The sequence below is a fragment of the Dendropsophus ebraccatus genome, chromosome 2, assembly GCF_027789765.1.
Source record: "Dendropsophus ebraccatus isolate aDenEbr1 chromosome 2, aDenEbr1.pat, whole genome shotgun sequence".
Taxonomy (NCBI): domain Eukaryota; kingdom Metazoa; phylum Chordata; class Amphibia; order Anura; family Hylidae; genus Dendropsophus; species Dendropsophus ebraccatus.
Window position 1 is genome coordinate 206,713,802 of NC_091455.1, and position 27,667 is coordinate 206,741,468.

Genomic DNA, 27,667 nt, shown 5'->3' on the forward strand with positions numbered 1-27,667 from the left:
CCTTCTGTAGGAGGAGGAAGAAGGGAATATACTGTCATCTGCCAAAGGGGGAATATGCAGTGTCCCAGAAGTGATATGGCAGCTAGAAGAGAAGACTCCTTCTCTAGGAGGTATAAGGAGGGAATAAACTGTCAGCTGCCAGAGGGGGAAGGAGAAGAATCTCTGCACTAACTTAACATTATAGCTAAGAAAACTGATCACTGAAGACAGAAGACAAAGCAAATTTTTTGTTTCCACTGATTAATGTTTGCAAATGAGCGATTTTCGGAACGATCTGAAACCATTCACATGGAACGATAATCGATAGTTTTGATAGTATTTGTGATCATTCATATAGTCTGGTATACGAACGATCGTAATTAGGAACCAACATTATGTACATACACTGAGAGATCTGGAGACGATTAGAGATGATTTTGTGGTCAGCTGAAAAGATGTGATCAGCGTCATACGGACGAATTCTCGTTACTCGTTTGATCGTTGTCTGCATACACACAGAAAGATTATCGCTTAAATCTGAACGATTTAACGTTTTTTTGCACGATAATCTTTATGTGTAATAGGGCCCTTAGAAAGGAATAGAGCATTATGTGCATGGAACAATCTATACTGGATTATTATGTAGGTATTTGATAGTTATTATTTAGTATTTTATATTATATATATATATATATATATATATATATATATATATATATAGATAAATACCCACCACAATATGAGTTGTTATATATATATATTACATAACTTATATTTTCCTGGTAAATAATTCCAGTTGTAACATTTGAGATTCATTTAGATATATTGTCTCTATCAGATTATTTGTCCCCTCCAATAAATCCTCACTTTATGGCTCTTATTTCTCCCGTTTTACTTTCAATCGGTAGAAAGTGTAAATCTGTTTTAGTGCATCTATTTTTCTTCCCCGTGCGCGGTGTGAATAAAATCAATGGGACCTAAAATGTTATAAAATATATCGTCCTCGGAGCGGCGGGTCGTCCTGCGCCAACTCAGTCAATGGAAGTTTTACAGAAATTTGTAATTGGAAAAAAATAATAAAAGTCACAATATTGTTAGAGGGCGAAATGGACGCCGTTTTATCACCGTAATGTCCGCTAAAGAAAACATAAAAGGTTATTGCCTATTGGGAGTGACATTGGGGACCTGACCGGACGTGTCGTAAACCCCGAAATAGTCACTGTCTCCACACACCAGGATTGCACCTTCATACGACTTTAATGTTTTTCAATGATTAAATGAGGTTTCGCAGTCATAGACCCTAACTGGACATCTTTGGTATAGTAGCTTGTCATATGATGCTTCTCGTTGCTACTGGTTAGCTGAGGATGCTCAAAGGAGGGGCATGTGAGACAAGCTATTTTCTAGCTCTCTGATTGGCTGACATTGGGGATTCCCGCTACGATAAATAGGTTTTAATTGGTCTAATATGTGAAATTAAACATTTATCAAATGTAGAAGCATTTGTAACAAGTTACTCTCTTAGGATGTCCACTGAGATGGTCGCACATGCCCAGTTCATCTGCAGTCTCCTGTTTGGTCCAGGAAGTATTGGCAGGTAGTCTCCACTGTGTATGCAAGCAAGGGGGATTGTGGGAAAGTGTGAGCACTGATGCATTGCAATAACAGGATCACAGTTCAGAAATGAAACCATGAAGTGATCAGATCCATGGGGGAAAAGAACAGTACAGTGATAGAGGTCATTTTACATCAGCACATTTTACTAAATTACTAACTTTTTCTAACTATTTTTCTTTCTTGGAAAATCCCTTTAAGGAAGTCAATGTGCATTTCTAGTCTTGTCTGTAGATTAGGTTGAGCTCAATATCACAGGCGAGTACAAGGCGAGGCGCCGAGGTTCTGGGATCAGATGAGTGATAGGATAAATGCTACAATAGGAAGTAAATGAGAGAGGATTTCCTTTCAGAGCAGAAGAGTCGGAGAGCGGATTTAATATGAGGAGGGAATCAGTCAGCTCGGCTGGAGAGGATGATAGGAACCAGCGCCTGCACCTCGCCTGTCGCTCACCGGCCCGGAAAATTAAAACTCCGGTTATCAGTTAATGAACCTATATATAGAGGAGTGGATGGAGTCCTCTTACAGCGGGGAAACAAATATATGTCAGCTGTGTGCTACACTCTATATACACAGGGAGCCTATGACCCATGTCATCATCATGATGTCAGTTGCCAATATCCCTCCTGCTTTACACTACAGGTCTTCTTAAAGGGATTTTCCAGGATTAGGGTAACATAGCTGCTTTCTTCCAGAAACAGCACCACTCTTGTCCTCAGGTTGTGTGAGGTATTACAACCCGGCTCCATCTGGGGTCTGGAGAGCTGCCAGAAGACATCTGGTAGATGATAATGTAACCTGTAGTTCACAGGAAGTCAGCTGACCCAGACACATTGAGCACTGTGAATTTCTGTGGGTCAGGCTGGTGATCACATGACCCAGGGCTGTGCTAGAATGAAACAAATAGCGCTGCTGGACTAGTGATGGTGAGGAGGTGTAATATGGATGGGGAAAAAAATAGTTTTTGTTTTTTTATTGTAAAACAGGGCTTCTTATTATGGTATTTTTTTTTTTAGACTAAGATGGAAGTTAAAGCAAAAGACAAAACCATCAACAGGCAAAAGCTATCAGCAATCAGCTATAACAAGGGGTAATATAGAGAGTCCCTTTAAAGGGAATGGGTCATCAGAAAATGGCTTATTGTATAACTAATGCTTTTATGTTAAACGTATTTGTTAAGACTTTTTGGTGATATTTTTTAAAATTTTCCATTTTTGTATCTATAATATAAAATAATTCTGACATCTTGCAGTTTTCATTCTCACCACTGGGGCTAAAACTAAGCTGAGACTTCTTGTTGTGTCGGTGATAAGAGGAGGCTGCTGTAAAGTGATCTGTGCAGCATTACAGCGTCATGAGACACCAGTAGATAGAGGGTACAGTAGCAGCTCCCTGTGGAATGACCTCTTCACAGGTCACAGAGCGCGCTCCAGTAATTTTTCAAATGTCTATTGTCCTCTATGTCCATGAGTCTTGCCGTAAAGCGCATAACTTAATTCTGTTAAAAACAGCTCAGGCAATATGGCCGCCCCCATAACAATGTGAAATAGTGAAATTAAAACAGAAACAGATTAGAATAAAAGAAAAAGTTTTAGTATCTGACTCTAATCAGTTAAATAAAATCTATGTGACACCTTACCTTTAAAGGTGTTGGCCACTTTATAGTAAAGAAGCTCAGTGTACAGCATAAGGCTATGTTCACACAACGTATATTTTCGTAAAAATTATTACTATGGGTCACGGAACGACTCATACATTGTATGAACATGGCCTTAGTTAGTGTACTCACTGCACTTACAGCAGCTCCCTGTGTACCTCATAAAGCTAAAATCAGACTCCCCTCCTCCAGGCTGTGCTTTCCTGCTCTGTGGTGAGTCTGTCCATAAGATGACTGACATGGAGGAGCATGCGACCATGCTCTGCCTCCAGTGTCTTCCATACGCACAGGCAGGCTCAGTGGTGGATACTGGGGGCGGGGCATGGTCACATGCTCCTCCATGTCGGCCATCTTATGGACAGACTCACCACAGAGCAGGACAGCACAGTGTGGAAGAGGGAAGTCAGATTTTAGCTTTATGAGGTACACAGGGAGCTGCTGTCAGTAAGTGCAGTGAGTACACTAACTAAGCTGTATACCAAACAATTTTACTATAAAGTGGCCAACCCCTTTAGAAATTACCTGCCATGACGGCCCGTTGCTGGTGGAGTGGAGATTTCCTCTTAATGCGGATGGTTAGGTCTCCATGTATACATGATCCATGATCCAAGCCAATTCACATACACAATTCCAGGAGAAATAACAGAGGAATGATGCAATGTACTGCTGTGTTAGTTATGTCAGGTTAGGTGATGGCTCCTGTTAGCAGGTCTGTGATAGAGTCTCTCATAGAGTTTGCCCATTTTACCGCTGTGTTAGTTATGTCAGGTTAGGTGACGGCTCCTGTTAGCAGGTCTGTGATAGAGTCTCTCATAGAGTTTGTCCATTTTACCGCTGTGTTAGTTATGTCAGGTTAGGTGACGGCTCCTGTTAGCAGGTCTGTGATAGAGTCTCTCATAGAGTTTGCCCACTTTATTGCCGTACTAGATATTAGTCTTCCTATAGAGAGTGTCAGGCAGCACAGATATGGAGAGATCTGATGGGAGGAATATAATAGCATTTTATAACATTTAGTTCTTCGTCTTGTTTTCCAGAGGTTCAATAAACCTGTCAGCAACAATGAGATGAAGAAAACTACGGGGCCCCAGCGGGGTCATTGTGGGTTATATCTCTGCGCCCGTCCAGCCTGTCAGGTCCTTGGTTGCCGCTCTCACACTGCTATGAGGATATGTAATGAGCCGTCTGCTAGTGTCAGGTCTCCTGCAGATGTCACGAATCGTTCAGACATTATTCTAGAGACGGAACCTCACAGGAGCTTTATACATTTTTCTTATCCGGTAAAGATCAAGTGGTTTGTGTTTTGCCGTTCACGTCATATCATCTCTTTTCACAGCCCTGAAAGTATTGTGCGTGGTTCAGAGTCTTAAGGCTACAGTGCTTAAAGTGGAACTCTCCAGACAAATTCTATTGGGCCATATACAAGGACTCACTGCTAGGGCCGCGCTTTGTGACAATTATTACATTCCTGCAGGCACATAATCCTAAAGGGGTATTCCACTCAAACAGAACTTTTGATATGTTGCTGTCCATGGTGTGACCAACAATTTCTTCCATACTTGTTATTATCTATTCAGGCTCCTTCCCCCAGTTCTGAGCTGCTTCTTTCTGCTGAAGACACAAAAAAACTCTGCGTAAGCCTTTCTTTCCACCACCCCTTCCTCCCCCCTTCTTTCCAAGACGGCTCATGTAAATAAATCCCTGACTGGTTTTATCTGCAACGTTGTAGCTTCTTTGTAATGCTGGGGGGGTTAAACTGAGGTCAAGTTGCTGATGAACTGTGATTAACTCTTCCAGCATTACAAAGTTGCAGATAGGGTAGGGTGGCCCAACGCACCCTTTATACTAACCGAAATAATGGAGGCCTTGGTTTACCTAATCTGGTTAAATATTACTATGCTGCCCGCCTGTCACCAATCGTTTCTTTGCCCCGGACCTTTGCTCGCCCGGGCTGGCTTGATATCGAGCAATATGCCTGCCCTTCTGTTCCTATAGACCTGCTGCCCTGGCTCCCCATGCGAAAACGACCCACTATTTTGTGCCCACTCCTTTCTTCGAATTTGGCCCTATGGGACCGTGTTAGCCGTTCTTTTGGATTGGCCTCGGAGCATACTCCAGCTGCTCCTTTGCTCGCTAATCCCGACTTTGAGCCGGGGCAGCGTCCTGCGGCCTTTAAATGGTGGTCTGACAAAGGCCTATATAGAATTGGTAATTTTTTTTATAGACAGGGTATCCGCCCAAGAGAATTCTTTGTCTCCCTTCATAAAATGCCTGATTCTGAACACTTTAGATATAATCAGATTTTACACTATCTCACCTCCCTGAAGGGCAGGTCAACGGATGTAACAACGTCCACTTTCTTTGAAAACATGTGTATTAACTCGCCTCTTGGGAAACACACACTCTCCTTATTGTATGTCCATTTCATTTTGCCTCCTTCCAAGTTAAGTTATATGACTCAGTGGGAAAGGGATCTGGGGATCTCCCTTTCTATTAGGGAATGGCAAGATGTCGCTACCAATACAGCCAAAGTATCTATTAATGTGGCTTTGGTGGAAACTAACTATAAAGTCCTATTACGCTGGTACTTGGTGCCGGCTCGGATAGCCAAAATGGTCCCTGACTATTCTCCCCTATATTTTCGCCACTGTGGTGAAGAAGGTTCTATGTACCATGTGTGGTGGGCATGCCCAAAGGTTAAACGCTTTTGGAGGAGGATATTTAATATGTTATACTCCCTGACGCAATGTAATGTACGATTGTCTCCATCTCATGCTCTTCTGAATGTGAAGCTCCCAGGGACGCCGAAAACCACCCAACAGTTTGCTTCCTTTCTTTTCTTAGCAGCAAAAATCGCGATTGCCACTTCTTGGAAGAAAGCGGTTATTCCGCTTGAACTAGTAAAGGTGAAACTTAATTGGATTATGGTCAATGACCGTTTACACGCCATCCTAAATGACAAGGAGGAGAAATTTCATAAGGTTTGGCGTCCCTGGATCTCATATTTATCTGATAACCCTTAGGGGTGGTATTGGCGGTGTGTGATTGTATGTTGTGCGGGGCATTCTGTGAGGAGGAGTAGGGGGTAAAGTGAGTCTCCCCTTCTCCACTCCCCTCCCTTCCCTCCCCCCCTCTCTTCTCCCTCTCTTCTCCCTCTCTCTGTTTCCTTCCTCTTTGGCTGGCTCTCTTCCCTCAGCCCTCCTTTCCTTTTCTCCCCCCTTTTTTGTTTTTCTCTCCTTTTTTCCTCTCCACCTATTAGATCAGGGGCATCCTCCTATTAGATGGGGGCATCCTCCTATTAGATCGGGGGTATCCTCCTATTAGATCGGGGGCATCCTCCTATTAGATGGGGGCATCCTCCTATTAGATCGGGGGCATCCTCCTATTAGATGGGGGCTTCCTCCTTTTAGGCCGGGGCATCCTCCTATTAGATGGGGGCATCCTCCTATTAGATGGGGGCATCCTCCTATTAGGCTGGGGCATCCTCCTATTAGATGGGGGCATCTTCCTATTAGATCAGGGGCATCCTCCTATTAGATGGGGGTATCCTCCTATTAGATGGAGGCATCCTCCTATTAGATGGAGGCATCCTCCTATTAGATGGGGGCATCCTCCTATTAGATCGGGGGCATCCTCCTATTAGATCAGGGGCATCCTCCTATTAGATGGGGGCATCCTCCTATTAGGCTGGGGCATCCTCCTATTAGATGGGGGCATCCTCCTATTAGATGGGGGCATCCTCCTATTAGATCGGGGGCATCCTCCTATTAGATGGGGCATCCTCCTATTAGATAGGGGTATCATCCTATTAGGCTGGGGCATCCTCCTATTAGATGAGGGCATCCTCCTATTAGATGGGGGGCATCCTCCTATTAGATGGGGGCATCCTCCTATTAGATGGGGGTATCATCCTATTAGGCCGGGGGCATCCTCCTATTAGATCAGGGGCATCCTCCTATTAGATGGGGGCATCCTCCTATTAGATCAGGGGCATCCTCCTATTAGATGGGGGTATCATCCTATTAGGCCGGTAGCATCCTCCTATTAGATCAGGGGCATCCTCCTATTAGATGGGGGTATCCTCCTATTAGATGGGGGCATCCTCCTATTAGATCGGGGGCATCCTCCTATTAGATGGGGGCATCCTCCTATTAGATCGGGGGCATCCTCCTATTAGATGGGGGCATCCTCCTATTAGATGGGGGCATCCTCCTATTAGATGGGGGGCATCCTCCTATTAGATGGGGGCATCCTCCTATTAGATGGGGGGCATCCTCCTATTAGATCAGGGGCATCCTCCTATTAGATCGGGGGCATCCTCCTATTAGATGGGGGCATCCTCCTATTAGATCAGGGGCATCCTCCTATTAGATGGGGGTATCATCCTATTAGGCCGGGGGCATCCTCCTATTAGATCAGGGGCATCCTCCTATTAGATGGGGGTATCCTCCTATTAGATGGGGGCATCCTCCTATTAGATCGGGGGCATCCTCCTATTAGATGGGGGCATCCTCCTATTAGATCAGGGGCATCCTCCTATTAGATGGGGGTATCATCCTATTAGGCCGGGGGCATCCTCCTATTAGATTGGGGCCTATCCTATGACATTAGAGCATATTCCATAAGATCGTGGCATGCCCTGTGAATTTGTACATGAAATATAATATATTTCCCCGTCCCTCTATACAATAGCCGACAATTACTTTAAGCAATCGAGTGACAGATGACCTAAAGGACGATATTTTGTGGCTGTCACTGTTCCTCCGCATTGACCCGGCTGTCATTGTTTTCCTGCACAATCTTCCTCTTTAGAAGAAACATCGGGCTCCGTGGTAACAGTAAGACGTTCACCGGCCGTGTTGGGCGCACAGCGAGCGAGGATTATTAGTCCGCCTGCCGGAGAGCGCAAAGCAGGGAAAAACACAAGAAGGTCGACCGCCATTTGTTCTATTGTAAATCAGGATCTCAAACAAGATGGAAAAGACAAAATGACAATCGCAGCAAGAGACGAGATAAAACACGAAAGTTATTAGGTCTGACGGGAAAGATTCCGGGGGGATAAAAGGGTCTTAGGTTTATGAGATATAGTAACCGCAGATTATGGGGTCAGACGGGACGTGTACAACGCGTTTTATATGACACTAGAAACGGGATGGGTTCAGTATTGTGCAGGATAGGACAGGGATTCATGTAGATCGCTCGCCCTTAGTATCCAACAGCGGCAGAAGAGGTGCCAGCCATCTGCATTACATTGTCAGTGAGAAGCTACTGTATACATATGTATATGCTGTATACATATAGGAAGCTACTGTATACTATGTATATGCTGTATACATATAGGAAGCTACTGTCTACTATGTATATATACACATACTGGAAGCTACTGTATACTATGTATATATACACATACTGGAAGCTACTGTATACTATGTATATATACACATACTGGAAGCTACTGTATACTATGTATATATACACATACTGGAAGCTACTGTATACTATGTATATATACACATACTGGAAGCTACTGTATACTATGTATATATACACATACTGGAAGCTACTGTATACTATGTATATATACACATACTGGAAGCTACTGGATACTATGTATATACATACTGGAAGCTACTGGATACTATGTATATGCTGTATACATATAGGAAGCTACTGGATACTATGTATATATACACATACTGGAAGCTACTGTATACTATGTATATATACATAATGGTAGCTACTGTATACTATGTATATACATACTGGAAGCTAATGGATACTATGTATATATACATAATGGAAGCTATTGTATACTATGTATATACATACTGGAAGCTACTGTATACATATTTATATACACATACTGGAAGCTACTGTATACTATGTATATACATACTGGAAGCTAATGGATACTATGTATATATATACACATACTGGAAGCTACTGTATACTATGTATGTATACATAAAAGAAACTACTGTATACTATGTATATACACATACATATAGGAAGCTACTGTATACTATGTATATGCTGTATACATATAGGAAGCTACTGTATACTATGTATATATACACATACTGGGAGCTACTGTATACTATGTATATATACATAATGGTAGCTACTGTATACTATGTATATATACATACTGGAAGCTACTGTATACTATGTATATACATAATGGAAGCTATTGTATACTATGTATATACATACTGGAAGCTACTGTATACATATGTATATATACACATACTGGAAGCTACTGTATACATATGTATATATACACATAATGAAAGCTACTGTATACATATTTATATACACATACTGGAATCTAATGTATACTATGTATATACATACTGGAAGCCACTGTCTACTATGTATATATACACATAATGGTAGCTACTGTATACTATGTATATACATATAGGAAGCTACTGTATACTATGTATATACACATACTGGAAGCTACTGTATACTATGTATATATACATATAGGAAGCTACTGTATACATATGTATATATACACATACTGGAAGCTACTGTATACATATGTATATATAGACATACTGGAAGCTACTGTATACTATGTATATATATACATACTGGAAGCTACTGTATACATATGTATATATAGACATACTGGAAGCTACTGTATACTATGTATATATAAGGACACCGGACGATGCCCCATCACTAATAGCCAATCAGAGGAATCCTGCCAGCGGATGGAATCTGTATGTATACGCTCCGGCCAGGATTCCATTCATTCCAATAAAACGTATGTTTAGCCTAAATCACGGCCGTTGTTGCAAATGGCAACAACGGCTGTGATTTATGCTAAACATACATTGTGTGAACATAGCCTTAAGCTATAAACAACAAATTCTATTTGCTATTTTGATATTTCACAAACACAACTATATTAGCCCCAACTTTCCATTTCCAAATTGCTGGACATTTGGAAGCTTTACCCCCTGTAAATGTAATAATTTAGATTTGCATGGCCCCTCCCCTTTGTATTACGGTTTCCAGCACTGTTGATAAGTCTGCAGCTGTGCAGCATGCAGTAAAGCGCATTTTAATGGCTGCCAGGGTCGTGACACAGCTTAATAGAAGATGCAGAACGCGGGGTCTTTGTGTGGGCTGCTCTTAAGGTCAGGGTCTACATCAAGCGTCTAATGACTTAAAAGCCTGTTTACAGGACCTCCGAACGTCATCCGCATGTGGAAGACTCCGACTAATAGAAGACTTGACGCTGGCAGATTGTATGAGCGAGCACTCTCAGCCCATTACGGATAATTCCACGCGGCATCTTCCAATAGTCCTCATCATTAATCCACTCTACGCTAATGGCAGGAATAATGATTAGCATTTTATAGAATGGAGAAAAAAAAACATTACCTATATTTAAAATCATATCAACGTTAATTGCATCAGATGTTGCCGGCGAGGGCCAGGCGCGCGGTTATGAAAACCCAGCGGTATATGGCTTACATTATAATTCTTCAAGTGAAGATAAAACATGAAATTGTTATCTGACATTTCAGAATTTGGTCATTTTAACACAGTATGAAGAATTATTCTTCACAACAGGTCATTGATTTTTTTTTGCAATACCATGCCTGACCACTTGGTGTGCTGTAGTATTACATATGTCCAGAGTATACATGAATGGACCAGCACTCTCATGTTTTCACTAAACGGAGCATTTCTTATTTATACCAAATAAAATCAACAGAGCCCATTATAAAATAACTGCAGGGTGCAGCATCAGTTGTTAGTATGAACAAAGACAGGAACCAACGCGTTTCGGTCTGTTATTATACTTACTGTTAGCGGCCCTACTCATGGTACCGGGTTGAAATGCATTTGTTTCTGTCTTTTTCTATGCTGACAACTTTTACTTTGCTTACCTTATTGGGCATACTGTAACTCGATCCCTCAGTGTACGTCTGTCTACAGATTTCAGCGATTCAGTGAGTAATGATTTTAGGAAAAGGGGAAGGAGGAGGAGAAGGAAAAAAAACATTAAAGGGATACTCCAGTAATTTTTTTCTTTCTTTCAAATCAACAAGTGTCAGAAAGTTAAACAGATTTGTAATTTACTTAGATTTGTAATTTACTAAAAATCTCAGTCCTAAAGGGGTCTCATTTTCTTTTAAAACTGGGTTCTCCAGTGGAAATGTTTTACTTTCAAATCAACTGGTTTTAGAAAGTTATATAAATTTCTAATTTACTACTATTTAAACATCTCCAGTCTTCTAGTACTTATCAGCTGCTGTATGTCCTGCAGGAAGTGATGTTTACTCTCCAGTCTGACACAGTGCTCTCTGCTGCCACCTCTGTCCATGTCAGGAACTGCCCAGAGCAAACCCCATAGAAAACCTCTGCTGCTCTGGACAGTTCCTGACATGGACAGAGGTGGCAGCAGAGAGCACTGTGTCACACTGGAAAGAATACACCACTTCCTGCAGGACATACAGCAGTTGATAGGTACTGGAAGACTGAAGATTTTTAAATAGAAGTAAAATCTACATAATTTTCTGAAGCAGTTGATTTAAAAGAAAAAAAGTTTCACCAGAGTTCCCCTTTAAGAGGGGATTTTAATTATTATTTAATATACCAGGGGTCCTCAACTGGCGGACCGCGGTCCGAACCCGGACCGCGGAGGCCAGCTGTCCGGACCCCTGGTCAGACCTCCTAATCTCCCCGGATCCGGTCCGTCCCGCTCCCCACCGCACTGCCTCCCGCCCCATAGGCGTACTGTCCTTAGATGTCAGTACGCCTGTGGGGCTAGGGGCAGTGTCGGTCCGGCCCCCGGCTGATACGCGCTCTCTGGGGATGTCCCGGGGATTCCCCAGCAGAGCGCGCACTACAGACCTCAGTGTACGCTGCCGGCCTGTCCTTCCCGGAAGTGCAGGCCGGCGGCGTACGCTGAGGTCACTGATGCGCGCTCTGCTGGGGAATCCCCGGGACATCCCTACAGAGCGCGTATCAGCCGGGGGCCGGACCGACGGGAAGAGAAGAAGACAGCCGCAGCGGGGAACGAGGTGCTAGGTGAGTTGTTTTTGTTATTTTTTTTTTCTGTCTAGGGGCATCTACAAGGGGAGAGCGCACAGGTGGACTATATACTACAGAAGGGGCTATATACTACTGGGGGGAGCGCACAGGGGGCTATATACTACAGGGGGGACCTCACAGGGGGCTATATACTACTGAGGGGGCTATATACTACTGGGGGGAGCGCACAGGGGGCTATATACTACAGGGGGGACCTCACAGGGGGCTATATACTACAGGGGGAAAGCACAAGGGGGGCTATATACTACTGGGGGGGACCTCACAGGGGGCTAATTACTACTGGGGGGAGAGCACAGGGGCGCTATATACTACTGGGGGGAGCTCACAGGGGGCTATATACTACAGGGGGACAGCGCACGGGGGGGCTATATACTACAGGGGGAGCTCACAGGGGGCTATATACTACAGGGGGGAGCTCACAGGGAGGCTATATACTACTTGGGGGGAGCTCACGGGGGCTATATACTACTGGGGGGAGCTCACGGGGCTATATACTACAGGGGGAGAGCACAGGGGGGCTATATACTACTGGGGGGAGCTCACAGGGGGCTATATACTACTGGGGGACAGTGCACAGGGGGCTATATACTACAGGGGGAGAGCGCACAGGGGGGCTATATACTACTGGGGGGAGCTCACAGGGGGCTATGTTCTACATGGGGAGAGCACACGGGGAGGCTATATACTACTGGGGGGAGCTCACAGGGGGCTATATACTACAGGGGGAGAGCGCACAGGGGGGCTATATACTACTGGGGGGAGCTCACAGGGGGCTATATACTACATGGGGAGAGCACACGGGGAGGCTATATACTACTGGGGGGAGCTCACAGGGGGCTATATACTACAGGGGGAGAGCGCACAGGGGGGCTATATACTACTGGGGGAGCAACAGGGGGCTATATACTACTGAGGGAGAGCGCACAGGGGGGGCTATACACTACTGGGGGAGCAACAGGGGGGCTATATACTACCAGGGCAGTCACCCCCTTTGTACCTAATATCAAAGGCCTGGTGAGAAAGAAAAAAATGCCAGTTTTCCCGCTAATAAGGCTAGGTTCACACTGCGTTTTCAGCATCCGTTTAACGCATCCGTTTTTTGCAAAAAAACGTATGAAAAACGGATTGCAAAAAACTGATTCATTTGTGTGCATCCGTTTTTCCATTGACTTCCATTATAAAAAAAAAAGGATCCGTTTTTTTTTGGCGGACCAAAACGGACCAAAAAACGTTGCTGACCCTATTTTTCTGGACGTTAAAAAAAACGAATCCGTTAAACGGATGCTGAAAACGCAGTGTGAACCTAGCCTAAGCAGCAATTCTGTATATAAATAGTTGAACGTTTGTGACAAAGTAACAAAACACATTTCCTACTGATGTTCAGCTCGGACCTTCACCTGACAATAGACCCCGGTAAGTGGACCTTCACTAAAATTTGTTGAGTACCCCTGTAATATACTATTATTTACTATTTAATTATTATGCTGTGTTTTTTTTATCGTTTATTGTTATATCAACGCTATTGCCAAATATTGGCACGAAGGTGTTAATATTTGTAGTCCCAAAGTCTTGTATGACCTCATTCCAGCAGGGAAGCGCGCCCCCACAGGTCATGCATCTCTATGCCCCCACCCCGCCCCCACCCATACTTCTATCCAGATCTGTAACATTGATCTATACAATAATTATTATTATTAGAAATAATTTGAAAGCTCCGTCGGAAAAACCTTGACGAACGCCAGAGATTCGTCGGTGCTACAGAATCCGTCAACAAAAGGACAATGGCGTTGCTTTGGTAACCCTCCATAATGAAGGAAGCCTCGGAGAATGAGATGGAAGATATAGGAGGAGGCAATTATCCGGAGAGAATTGATACAATAAGAAAACATTACCGAAGACACAACAAAAAGATACACGAGATGTGGAGTTCATGGTGAACCTAGAGAGCATGACCATCACAATGGAGAGGTAAAAGAAAGCAATAATAATAAAAAAAATCCTATTATACAGAAGAACAATAGGAGTCGCCCAGCAAAACAGCCTAATGGAACGAAAATATATGGAAATATACGGAATAATTAGACTCAATTCCTTTAAAAGATTTTTTATATGACTCGTTTTATAATTTTTTTTTAACATGTATTTTATTTTTATATATATAAAATGATCAGAGATGGAGAGATTTGGCAATATGGCAGTAGTTTAGAGGCTCTTTTTCCAAGGGGCTCCCTGATAAAATTACTCTAGAATCGGTACCTGTCCGCAGTCTGTGTGAGCCTTTAAAACCGTCCCCCGCCACAGCAAGAGTCCAGGGGGTTGGGCTCTTTGCATTAGGTGCCCAGAGCTCTTAGTTTGTTCTGCTCCTCCCCTCAGTTCTGATTGACAGCTCTAGAGTCCTATCAGGTGACCACTGAAGTTATCAATCATAGCTGAGAGGTGGAGCTTTCCTTACCTTGATTCTCAGCAAGGAAATCCCCTTTTGGGGGGGGGGGGATCGTAGTACATTCCCTATGCAAAGGGGTTGGTTTGGTACAGAGGGGGTGGGGCTGTCTCCCTCTAAAACCACCCCAGCAGGCCCACCCCCAAATAAATAATTATCCGACACTCTACAGTGATGAGTGCCAGAGTGATATCGCTGTAAAGCGGCAGGCTGGCCGGGACATAGCGGTGTGCTGAGGGTTGTAGCTCCGCCCCCAGAGCACTAAACCACCTAATTTGCATAGGGAATAAACGATTTTCAATTTTTTAAATACAATTTTCCTTAAAACAGTGCTGAGGGTCAAGGTAAGGGAATTACCTTCATCCTCGTCCGCTATAGGGACATATCAGCAGGTTAGATGCTGAGGTTTAAAAGAAACACTTATGTCCTATTCTAGATCATATTAGTCATCGCTGGGACTCCCTGCAATGTTGGGAATGGGGCCTTTGTTTTAAATGAAGCAACAAGTTGTGCATCTTTGGAAGTTTCCTGAGATGCAGGAAACTCCTTCTCCTCCAGGGAGGTGATACTGCTGACAGCCACCCATCCCACTTCATGCAATAACAATGTGTCAGGTGGCTGTCAGCACTTCTACCACTCTGGAGGGGGCCCAGGAGGAGAAGAGGAAGCCTCCATTGTCACTTTCTATATATGGTAAATGTCTATATATGGGCAGTGACATCATCAGAGCTTCCCTGAGGCTTCTCTCCTGGGAGCAGACAATATGAGTCCTAGTAAAGAAAAGCTAATTAGCATAGATATTAGGCAGGTAGACACCAGGGCGTCAGCTTTAATTGTATGTGACAATTTTTAAATTGAAAAAATTAAGAAAAATTCATTCTCTGTGTTATACGTCCCAAAGAGCAGAACGGGAATTATAATCAGTCGCTGAATGGAGCAGAAAGTGTGATGTAGATGAGCTCTCCCCAACGTGTGGCTCTTTAGCGTCTGCATAACTACGACCCTACACAATACTACTGTATAAGGAGCAGATATTATCACTCATGCGGTGTCCTACCACGGGTGTTACTATTATATACACCCTTCAGAAAAGCCTGTACTTCTTGTACTTGTGGGGTGATGAAAGTAGTGATAAAGTTTTGCCACTAGATGTTGCTGTATTAGATATGTATGTTTAGATGCTTCACAGCTGAAGTGTGTAAAGAGTTATTGTTTATTTGTATGTCACATGGATCTGCGAACCAATGGGAATCTGTACTTCTCTCCTAACACCTCTCTCTTTACTTCTTCTGTTTGCACTCTTCACCCACTCACAGCGCACTTTAGATGCCCTGGAGGAAGGAAGTCACATGAGTAGAGGAAGTGCATGGGTCTTTTGTGTTGGACGTTGTAGAGGAAGGACGCAAGCTAGATAGCTCTCTACAGTGTTCCTTTCTGGGCCCTGGCCCTCTGCCAGGTCCCCGTGCCCTCAAAGTTCAGTCTTAGTCAGAACCCCGTGTGGGTAGGATTCAAGACAAGACACAGCTAACAGTTTCTTCTCAGTAATGCTACACAACACTATGCAGTGTTAAACCCCTCTTAGGAGAGGACAAGTCAGGGACAACCTCAACCCACGCCATGGACTAGGAGAGTAACATAGCAGGACAGTATCCACAAAAGCCACAGAAGCTAGGATCTGATCCAGATAGAGCAAAGTTGTGCAAAGCCTAGGAACTCTATCTCGCAGCCCGGTTGTCAGTGTATTATCCGGTGCTTTATCAAATGAAACGTCATAATTGTGTATCCTGCTGCAAGTTTGTGCTGTTTTTAAATTCTTTATTATTTATAAATTGACAAAAAAGAGAACATGAGGTTGCATAATAAATTCCAATATCCAATTTATCACAACATTAAAACATGAAATACAGTTCCACAGAGAATACAGAATCCATATGATCAGCAAAAGCACGTACTCGTCAGTAAAAACAGCCTTATTTATGATAAAGAGACTCTGTGTTTTTTCGCCTTACACCGACACAGCACACACCACAACTTTGGCTCACTTCCCCTTTCTGTGGGTGGCAGTTCCGATAGTCCGAGAGGGTCACTACACCGCCCTGGCCATCCGTGATTCCACTGATAATCGGCCTTGATCTCATCCCAGGGCTCCTCAATCAGTAAGTTGCCTCCTGTGATTTACGACTTGCTGACTTTGCTCTGATGATCTGTCTAGCCGTGTATCGGCATCCACTTAATTATTTATCCTCCTGGACGTCCCATGTACTTTAGCTGAACCCTTACCGCACAATAATATTGGTTTTATAAAGTTGTATTTGTTCTGTATCTGTACGCCTGCCGCCATCCTCACCTCTCGCTGACAGTGTGATTGATACGCCAGCCCTGCCTCGTCACTAGCTTACTGTTCTGGTCAGGAGCGTTTCACATAAGGTCATCAATAGGATTACTGTGTAATGTCTGGATTCTCTCCAAGAGTGTTCAGATAAAGATGGATATGCTACTACAGTACAATAACATGTCATTGAGGTAAGGAACGTGTAGGAAGATTCATCTGGATTACTCAGCTACGATAGTGATACAAAACACGGTGTGCAGAAATTTGATATATTTATACATCAGGAGACCCTTCCCCATAAGGAGACCATCAGAGAACGTCAACCAGTTCCACACATTCTTCTCTAAGGGAAGTGTAGATGTTAATTTGAGGCCTACAGGAGAGGGCATGGACCCACTGGGGCCCCAACAGGTTGGACATAGGGCCAAACCAGAGATATTTTGTTCTTTCTTCTAGGGAAACCTCTAGAGTAGTCTCTGTTAGCAATGGCTGATATGTAGATGGACTAGTGACACCGATTCCTGGTAATAAATACAAGGCAGAGTTCAATCACAGCAATAGACTGGCAGAGGTCAGGGCAGGCAGCAGACAAGGCTGGGTCAATATGTAAGCAATATTCACATTCACAGTGCCACCATAACACAATGAGACACAGTGCCACCATACCACAACGAGACACAGTGCCACCATAACACAACGAGACACAGTGCCACCATAACACAACGAGACACAGTGCCACCATAACACAACGAGACACAGTGCTACCATAACACAACGAGACACAGTGCCCCCATAACACAACGAGACACAGTGCCCCCATAACACAACTAGACACAGTGCCACCATAACACAACGAGACACAGTGCCACCATAACACAATGAGACACAGTGCTACCATAACACAACGAGACACAGTGCCCCATAACACAACTAGACACAGTGCCCCATAACACAACTAGACACAGTGCCACTATTACACAACTAGACACAGTGCCACCATAACACAACGAGACACAGTGCCCCATAACACAACTAGACACAGTGCCACCATTACACAACGAGACACAGTGCCCCATAACACAACTAGACACAGTGCCACTATTACACAACTAGACACAGTGCCACCATAAAACAACGAGACACAGTGCCCCTATAACACAACAAGACACAGTGCCACCATTACACAATGAGACACAGTGCCACCATAATACGAGGCACAGTGCCACCATTACACGAGACACAGTGCCCGCATAACACAACTAGGCACAGTGCCACGATACCACAACGAGACACAGTTCCCCCATAACACAACAAGACAAAGTGCCACCATAACAGAGCCAGTCATAGTGTACCAATACAGTGCCCCCATAACACAACTAGACACAGTACCTCAATAACACAATGAGACACAGTGCCACCATAACACAACTAGACACAATGCCACCATACCACGAGACACAGTGCCACCATAACAGAGCCAGTCATAGTGTACCAATACAGTGCCCCCATAACACAACTAGACACAGTGCCACCATAACACAACTAGACACAGTGCCACCATTACACAACGAGACACAGTGCCCTCATAACACAACTAGACACAGTGCCACCATAACACAACGAGACACAGTGCCCCCATAACACAACAAGACACAGTGCCACCATTACACAATGAGACACAGTGCCACCATAACACAACAAGACACAGTGCCACCATAACACAACGAGACACAGTGCCACCATAACACAACGAGGCACAGTGCCACCATACCACAACGAGACACAGTGCCCCATAACACAACAAGACACAGTGCCACCATAACAGAGCCAGTCATAGTGTACCAATACAGTGCCCCCATAACACAACTAGACACAGTGCCACCATAACACAACGAGACACAGTGCCACCATAACACAACGAGACACAGTGCCACCATAACACAACGAGACACAGTGCCACCATAACAGAGCCAGTCATAGTGTCCCAAGTCAGTGCCTCCATAACAAATCATTGAATCAGTGCCTCAATAACAGTCACTACTAGCAAAGTGCTGATATACCAGTGACAACCCAAGGTCCCCCATAAAATACCCCCAACATAATGCCCCCATAATAGTGACAACAATAATGCTCTTATACCAAAAGCAACCCCAAGGCTGCCATAACATACCACCATACTGTGCCTCCACAACATGCCATCCCCACAATACCTCCATATCAGTGACAACCACAGTGTTAGTATTCCGGTGTCAAACCCAAGGCCCCTGCAACTTACCACCAACACAATGCCCCCATAACAGTGACAACCCCAACAGAGTCCCTCCATATCAATGGCAACCACAATTCTTCTTTCTATTGAAAAACCAGAGGCACTGCAATTGGCAGAGACCACACCATAGTGGCAGACCATGTCACTTATATGCAGCACCTCAGAGAGTTCTTGCTCTGGTTGGTCCCATCCCCAATGATCCCCATCTCCCATCTTTGTCATGTGATGCATTTTGATTGGGCTGAATGGTTGGAGTAGTGAAAGATGGGAGGGGCATATGTGAGAAGCTGGTCCCTCCCCTGAGGAACATGACGCTGGTCAGTGATGTAAAAAGGGACGGTGTCCCTTTAAATGACTATGTTTCCCATTAGAGGACACATCTCTTCCTGACCTCACTTCACCCTGCATTTGCTGGTGTTGTCTTGTATCTATGATATTTCCAAACTTGTGAATGGTTTTGTAATTTCCAGCACAGCGGGATTATATAGCGTCCATAAAATAGACTAAAAATAAAATAAACAGGATTACAAATTGCTTGTAATCAAAAGTTGGACTCTCCCATGAATTCCTGCAGACCCCAGAGATGCTGAGCGAGAGATTCTCCAAACAAAGACATTGGGAAACAATTGTCTCTGTGGAGAAGAAAAGGATCCAGAGTACGGAATGTTCTAAGTATCTCTTCAGTTATCAGGGTCACTGGGGTTACATAGAATGGTGCCACCTATACATCACCCCTCATATCCTAACACCAGAGTCAGCGCATCCTCACAATGTGAGACGAGGAAGTAGGTGGGCGCTTACACCTACACTGACTGTATGGATTACTGTACATCACTGCTATATACTGTATGTACTGCACAACGGGATCACCACAACCACATCATACAGAGGGACCCTACACTACTCTATCCATCTATCTCCTATCTATCTCCTATCTATCTATCTCATATCTATCTATCTCCTATCTATCTATCTCCTATCTATCTATCTATCTATCTATCTATCTATCTATCTATCTATCTATCTCCTATCTATCTATCTATCTCCTATCTATCTCCTATCTCCTATCTCCTATCTATCTATCTATCTATCTATCTATCTATCTATCTATCTATCTATCTATCTATCTATCTATCTATCTCCTATCTATCTCCTATCTATCTATCTATCTCCTATGTATCTATCTATCTATCTATCTATCTATCTATCTATCTATCTATCTATCTCCTATCTATCTATCCATCTCTTTACCACTGGAGCCGTGTTGTCTATACTTATATCTGAAGAATTGGTTAAACATGGCGATAAAACATTCATAGCAATATTTGCGACTGATGGAGATCATCATATTCATCCAGCGCTCATGTACTCCAAGGCTCTTACACTTCTCCAAAAAAATTGGATGACAACCAAATAGCACTTGGGCGGCATTCAGGTTGGCGTCTGTTGTGTGAATGAGACGCTCGCTCGCTAACAGCTCTGGAATGGGTTCTGACTCTCATTCTGAGATTGTTGCAGCTGATATGAACAACTGGGTAATAATGATGGCAATTTACTTCACAATGTAATTTTCTATTAAATTGGAGCCATTTTCCAAACAGGAAAAGCTCTAAAAACCTGCAAACACTCTAATGGCATTTTATACTCCATCCCCCAAATAAAGCTGCTTCTCTAGTAACTTATGGTGTATATTGGGCTGATTTAACTATTTTCACATAAAAACATAAAAGATTACTAATTGCTTTGATACATATTTTTGCCACCAGGTGGTGCTGTAGGAAGTTAAGCTACTTGTGCCTGAATGAAATCTCTTCACAGCACACCGTGTGGCCAGGGTTGGTATTGCATGTAAAATGTGTATGTAACGCCCGGAGTAGTGGATCCACTGGACCGGCACCAGCGATGGCACAAACCTCACCAGGGAGCGGAGTCTAAGGGGCCGCTGGTTTTTACCAGAGCCCGCCGCAAGGCGGGATGGACTTGCTGCGGCAGGCGACCCCCAGGTCGCTACCCCTGGCTTGGTTGCTGGTGTCGGCAGGCGAGGCGTGGCAGGAGATGGCACAGGCAATAGTCTGCAGATGAGAGCGCACGTGACAGGCTGGACACGGGAACAGGTGGAGTGACAGGGGAACAGGAACCAGGAACGGGGACTTGGGACCAGGTAACGGACAGGACTCAGGAACAGGGACTTGGGACCAGGTAACGGACAGGACACAGGAACAACAGGGAGCTGGGCCAAACGCTATGGGAAGCATGTAGAGGCTCCAACACAGGGGACAGGGCATGCTGGGATTTATAGGGGAGTGATTGGGTGCAACTACCAATTAAGAGCGCACTGCCCCTTTAAATCTGAGACAGCCGGCGCGCGCGCGCCCTAGGAGGCGGGGACGCGCGCGCCGGCCGGCACAGCGAGAGACAGGAGCGTGGAGAGGTGAGGCGCCCCCCGGGGCCGAACGTGTAGCAGCGCCGGGTCCCTGCACAGGGACCCCGGCAGCTGCATGAGATGGAGGGAGGTCGCGGCGGCGGCCCGGAGCACGGGACGCCGCCGCGGCCGTGACAGTACCCCCCCCCTTTGGCCTCCCCCTCTTTCTAACCTGCAGGAACCTCTTGATGAGATCCTGGTCCAGGATGTTAGCCTCGGGTTCCCAGGACCTCTCCTCAGGACCAAATCCTTTCCAATCCACCAGGAAGAACCTTCTCCCTCTGACAGTCTTCATGGCCAGAATGTCTTTAACAGCGTAGACGTCGTCAGAGACGGCTTGAGGAGCAGAGAACGAAGACTTATCAGAGAACCGGTTCAGAACCACAGGTTTTAAGAGGGAAACATGGAAGGAGTTCGGAATCCGCATAGTGGGGGGTAGGCGGAGCTTGTAGGTGACAGGGTTGATGCGTCTTAGCACCGAGAAAGGACCGAGGAATCGAGGACCCAACTTGTAGCTGGGAATCTTGAGTCGGACATATTTGGCCGAGAGCCAGACTTTGTCACCTGGGAGAAAATTTGTGGCAGGTCTCCTCCTCTTATCAGCCTGATCCTTCATGCGTTTAGAGGCTTTGAGTAATGACTGTCGAGTTTGTTCCCAGATCGATTGCAGGTCAGATAACAACTCCTCCACGGCTGGGACCTCGGAGGATGGAGAGAGAGGCAGAGGAGGACGAGGATGATGCCCGTAGACCACATAGAAAGGAGACTTGCCTGTGGAAGTCGAGTCCAGATGGTTATATGAGAATTCTGCCCATGGGAGTAGATCGGCCCAGTTGTCTTGGCGGCTGGAAACAAAATGGCGTAGGTAGTTACCCAGAATCTGATTGACTCTCTCCACTTGCCCGTTAGTCTGAGGATGATAGGCCGAAGAGAAGTCCAGCTTCACTTGGAGTTGCGAGCAGAGGGCACGCCAAAACTTAGAGACAAATTGAGAGCCTCGGTCGGACACAATGTGAAGAGGAAGTCCATGCAGGCGGAAGATGTGTCGGAAGAACAACTGAGCCAGACGAGGAGCAGAGGGCAGACCAGGAAGGGCCACGAAGTGAGCCATTTTGGAGAAGCGGTCCGTCACCACCCAAATGACTGTATTGCCCGCAGATGGAGGTAGGTCTGTGATAAAATCCATCCCAATGTGGTGCCAGGGATGGTCCGGGACTGGCAAGGGCAAAAGTAGGCCGGCAGGTCTTTGACGGGGAGACTTATTCCTGGCACAAACTGCACAGGAAGCCACAAAATCCTTGACATCCTGGAGGAGATTGGGCCACCAGTAGTGACGGGAGATCAATTGCCCGGTCTTTTGGGTTCCTGGATGCCCGGCTACCAAGGAGGAATGCCCCCACCTCAAGATGCGTTTACGGAGTGCGGGGCGCACATAAGTCTTCCCGGGAGGCAGTCTCTGCAGAGCAGAAGTGGCAACTGGTACTAGGCGGTCGGGAGGTATTATGTGACGAGGAGATTCCTCTTGCCCCATGACATCGGATGCTCGGGATAATGCATCGGCCTTTAGGTTCTTCTCGGCTGGACGGAAGTGGATGGTATAGTTGAACCGAGAAAAGAAGAGGGACCACCGAGCCTGCCTGGGATTGAGGCGTTGAGCCGATTGGAGGTAGAGGAGGTTCTTGTGGTCCGTGTAAATGTTAACAGGGTGTTTAGCCCCCTCTAGTAGATGACGCCACTCCTCCAGTGCCAACTTAATGGCCAGGAGTTCGCGGTCCCCAATGGTATAGTTCCTCTCGGCAGGGGAGAAAGTCTTGGAAAAGAACCCGCAGGTTCTGGTCTTGCCTGATGTGTCCCTTTGCGAGAGAATGGCTCCTGCGCCCACAGAAGAAGCATCGACCTCGAGAGAAAACGGCCTGGAGACATCCGGGCGGACTAGAGCAGGAGCAGAGGCAAAGGCAGACTTGAGGCTATTGAAGGCTTGTTCGGCCTCTGGAGGCCAACGTCTGGGGTCCGCCTTCTTTTTAGTGAGAGCCACAATGGGTGCGACCAGGGTAGAGAAGTGAGGGATGAATTGCCGGTAGTAGTTGGCGAAGCCCAGGAAACGTTGGATAGCTCTAAGTCCCACAGGGCGTGGCCATTGAAGGACAGCTGCGAGCTTGGCTGGATCCATTTGTAGGCCCTGATCGGAGACGATATAGCCAAGAAATGGAAGACTGCGCTGATGGAAAACACACTTCTCAAGCTTGGCGTATAGATGATTGGCCCGTAGTCTTCGTAGAACCTGACGCACTTGTGCCACATGAGTCTGCTGGTCCGGGGAGAAGACCAAAATGTCATCCAAATAGACAATGACGCAGACATAGAGGAGGTCTCGGAAGATATCGTTCACGAATTCCTGGAAGACCGCTGGGGCATTGCATAGGCCGAATGGCATGACCAGATATTCGTAGTGCCCATCCCTGGTGTTGAAAGCGGTCTTCCATTCGTCTCCTTTACGAATTCGGACCAAGTTATACGCTCGCCTGAGATCCAGCTTGGAGAAGATCTTAGCTCCACGAAGACGGTCGAATAGTTCCGGAATAAGCGGAAGAGGATAGCGGTTCTTAACAGTCACCTTATTTAAGCCCCGATAGTCTATGCATGGGCGGAGGGAACCGTCCTTCTTCTGAACAAAGAAAAATCCGGCGCCAGCTGGAGACGTGGATTTACGGATGAAGCCCTTTTGTAAGTTCTCCTGGATGTAGGAGGACATGGCTTCAGTCTCGGGCACAGAGAGAGGGTATACTCGACCACGTGGAGGAGAAGCCCCTGGAAGAAGGTCTATAGGGCAATCATAGGCTCGATGAGGTGGTAGTGAGTCCGCCTCCTTGGCCGAGAAAACATCGACAAAGTCTTGGTAGTCCTCTGGTAGCCCGGATAGAGGCTTGACATTAGCAGGTGACCTTGTAGAGCACTTGGATTGAGGGGATCTCAGACACCGGTTATGACAGTCCTGGCCCCAGCTGAGAACCTCCCCAGTTCTCCAGTCCAGCCTAGGGGTATGGAATTGCAGCCAAGGAAGACCCAGCAGGAGGTTGGAAGAGGAATGGCGCAAGACATAGAAGGAGATCTTCTCCTGATGTAAGGCTCCCACCTGGAGGACTAGGGGTGCCGTCTGGCTGTACACCGCTTCGGTAAGAACCTCCCCCGTAACCGAAGAGATAGACCGGGGTTGGGCTAGCTGGATCACGGGTAGCCGCCATCTTTGGACCAACGAAGCAGAGATGAAACTGCCAGCAGAGCCAGAGTCGATGAGGGCAGTAGTCTGGAAAACTTGCCCAGAGGGTGTCTGGATGGAGACGGGCATAGTCAACCTTGGAGAGGTGGCATTCACACCTAGGGAGGCCTCTCCCACCGGACCTAGGTGCGGGCGTTTCCCGGACGCTGAGGGCGTTGGGGACATCTCTGTCGATAGTGATCCGCGCCACCGCAATAGAGGCAGAGATTCTGGTCCAGTCGACGGTTCCTCTCATCAGTCGTCAGGCGAACACGTTCCACCTGCATAGGAACCTCTGGAAGCGACTGGGACATAGGAGCAACAGGATTCTGGAACACCGGTGCCAGCCGAGGATGGCGACGGGGCAGACTCAGACGCCGTCCTTGCCGGACCTCCTCCTCTCTCTCGGAAAATCTGGTGTAGACTCTGGTAGCCAGTAGAATAAGATCGTTCAAGGAGGTAGGCAGATCCCGGGCAGCGAGCACATCCTTCACTTGGCTGGACAGGCCCTTTTTAAAGGTGGCAATCAGAGCGGCCTCATTCCAGTCTAGTTCCGCAGCCAGGGTGCGGAACTGGATGGCGTAATCACCAACGGAGGAAGTCCCTTGGGATAAATTGAGGAGAGCAGTCTCAGCTGAAGACGCACGGGCAGGTTCCTCAAAGACAGAGCGGAACTCGTCCAGGAAGATTAGAAAATTGGCAGCAACCGGATCATTACGGTCCCATAGTGGCGTGGCCCAGGCCAGAGCTCTTCCCTCCAATAGGCTGATAATGAAAGCCACTTTAGAGCGCTCGGTGGCAAACTGACTGCTTAAAAGTTCGATGTACATAGTGCATTGGGTCAGGAACCCTCTGCACAACTTGGGGTCACCTCCATATTTACTTGGGAGAGCCAGTCGTAGTTTTGAAGAGGCTGCCGGAGGTGATGACTGCTGAGCTGTGGTATGCTGTTGAACGGCTGCAGTCAGTTGTTGAATCAGCTGTGACTGTTGCTGAATCTGTTGAGCCTGTAGGGCGACCACTCGGGCTACCTCGCGGATATCAGGCACCTCGCCGGGATCCATGGTTGGAGCCTACTGTAACGCCCGGAGTAGTGGATCCACTGGACCGGCACCAGCGATGGCACAAACCTCACCAGGGAGCGGAGTCTAAGGGGCCGCTGGTTTTCACCAGAGCCCGCCGCAAGGCGGGATGGACTTGCTGCGGCAGGCGACCCCCAGGTCGCTACCCCTGGCTTGGTTGCTGGTGTCGGCAGGCGAGGCGTGGCAGGAGATGGCACAGGCAATAGTCTGCAGATGAGAGCGCACGTGACAGGCTGGACACGGGAACAGGTGGAGTGACAGGGGAACAGGAACCAGGAACGGGGACTTGGGACCAGGTAACGGACAGGACTCAGGAACAGGGACTTGGGACCAGGTAACGGACAGGACACAGGAACAACAGGGAGCTGGGCCAAACGCTATGGGAAGCATGTAGAGGCTCCAACACAGGGGACAGGGCATGCTGGGATTTATAGGGGAGTGATTGGGTGCAACTACCAATTAGGAGCGCACTGCCCCTTTAAATCTGAGACAGCCGGCGCGCGCGCGCCCTAGGAGGCGGGGACGCGCGCGCCGGCCGGCACAGCGAGAGACAGGAGCGTGGAGAGGTGAGGCGCCCCCCGGGGCCGAACGTGTAGCAGCGCCGGGTCCCTGCACAGGGACCCCGGCAGCTGCATGAGATGGAGGGAGGTCGCGGCGGCGGCCCGGAGCACGGGACGCCGCCGCGGCCGTGACAGTGTACCATAGTGAACATAGTGATGATACGCTACAGTGGAGCAGCTCACCGCCATAATGACTCAGGGCTATTAAATGTGCATAATTTCAGTATGGGGATTGGTCTCTGCTGATTTCTAAAAAGTTGTCTCTTCTGCTGGTTGGTAAAGGTTGTCTTCTCTGCTATTGGTGAAGGGTTGTCTTCTCTGGTCACTGGTAAAGGGTTGTCTTCTCTGCTGTTGGTAAAGGGCTGTCTACTCTGATGGTTGGTAAAGGGTTTTCTTCTCTGCTGGTTGGTAAAGGGCTGTCTTCTCTGATGGTTGGTAAAGGGTTGTCTTCTCTGCTGGTTGGTAAAGGTTGTCTTCTCTGATGATTGGTAAAGGGCTGTCTTCTCTGATGGTTGGTAAAGGGCTGTCTTCTCTGATGATTGGTAAAGGGCTGTCTTCTCTGATGATTGGTAAAGGGCTGTCTTCTCTGATGGTTGGTAAAGGGCTGTCTTCTCTGATGATTGGTAAAGGGTTGTCTTCTCTGCTGGTTGGTAAAGGGCTGTCTACTCTGATGGTTGGTAAAGGGTTTTCTTCTCTGCTGGTTGGTAAAGGGCTGTCTTCTCTGATGGTTGGTAAAGGGTTGTCTTCTCTGCTGGTTGGTAAAGGTTGTCTTCTCTGATGATTGGTAAAGGGCTGTCTTCTCTGATGGTTGGTAAAGGGCTGTCTTCTCTGATGATTGGTAAAGGGCTGTCTTCTCTGCTGGTTGGTAAAGGGTTGTCTTCTCTGATGGTTGGTAAAGGGCTGTCTTCTCTGCTGGTTGGTAAAGGGTTGTCTTCTCTGATGGTTGGTAAAGGGCTGTCTTCTCTGCTGGTTGGTAAAGGG

At 46.4% G+C, this 27,667-nt stretch overlaps 1 protein-coding gene across 1 annotated transcript in view; it reads left to right on the top strand.

The window, feature by feature from the left end:
* Window positions 1–399: 399 nt before the first annotated feature.
* Window positions 400–27,667, top strand: part of LOC138783958 (anterior gradient protein 2-A-like) — a 470,764-nt gene continuing 443,496 nt past the window's right edge. Inside the window, exon 1 of the mRNA XM_069959329.1 lies at window positions 400–403. The gene's annotated coding sequence lies outside the window, so the exon portion shown is untranslated. The remainder of the gene's footprint in view (window positions 404–27,667) is intronic.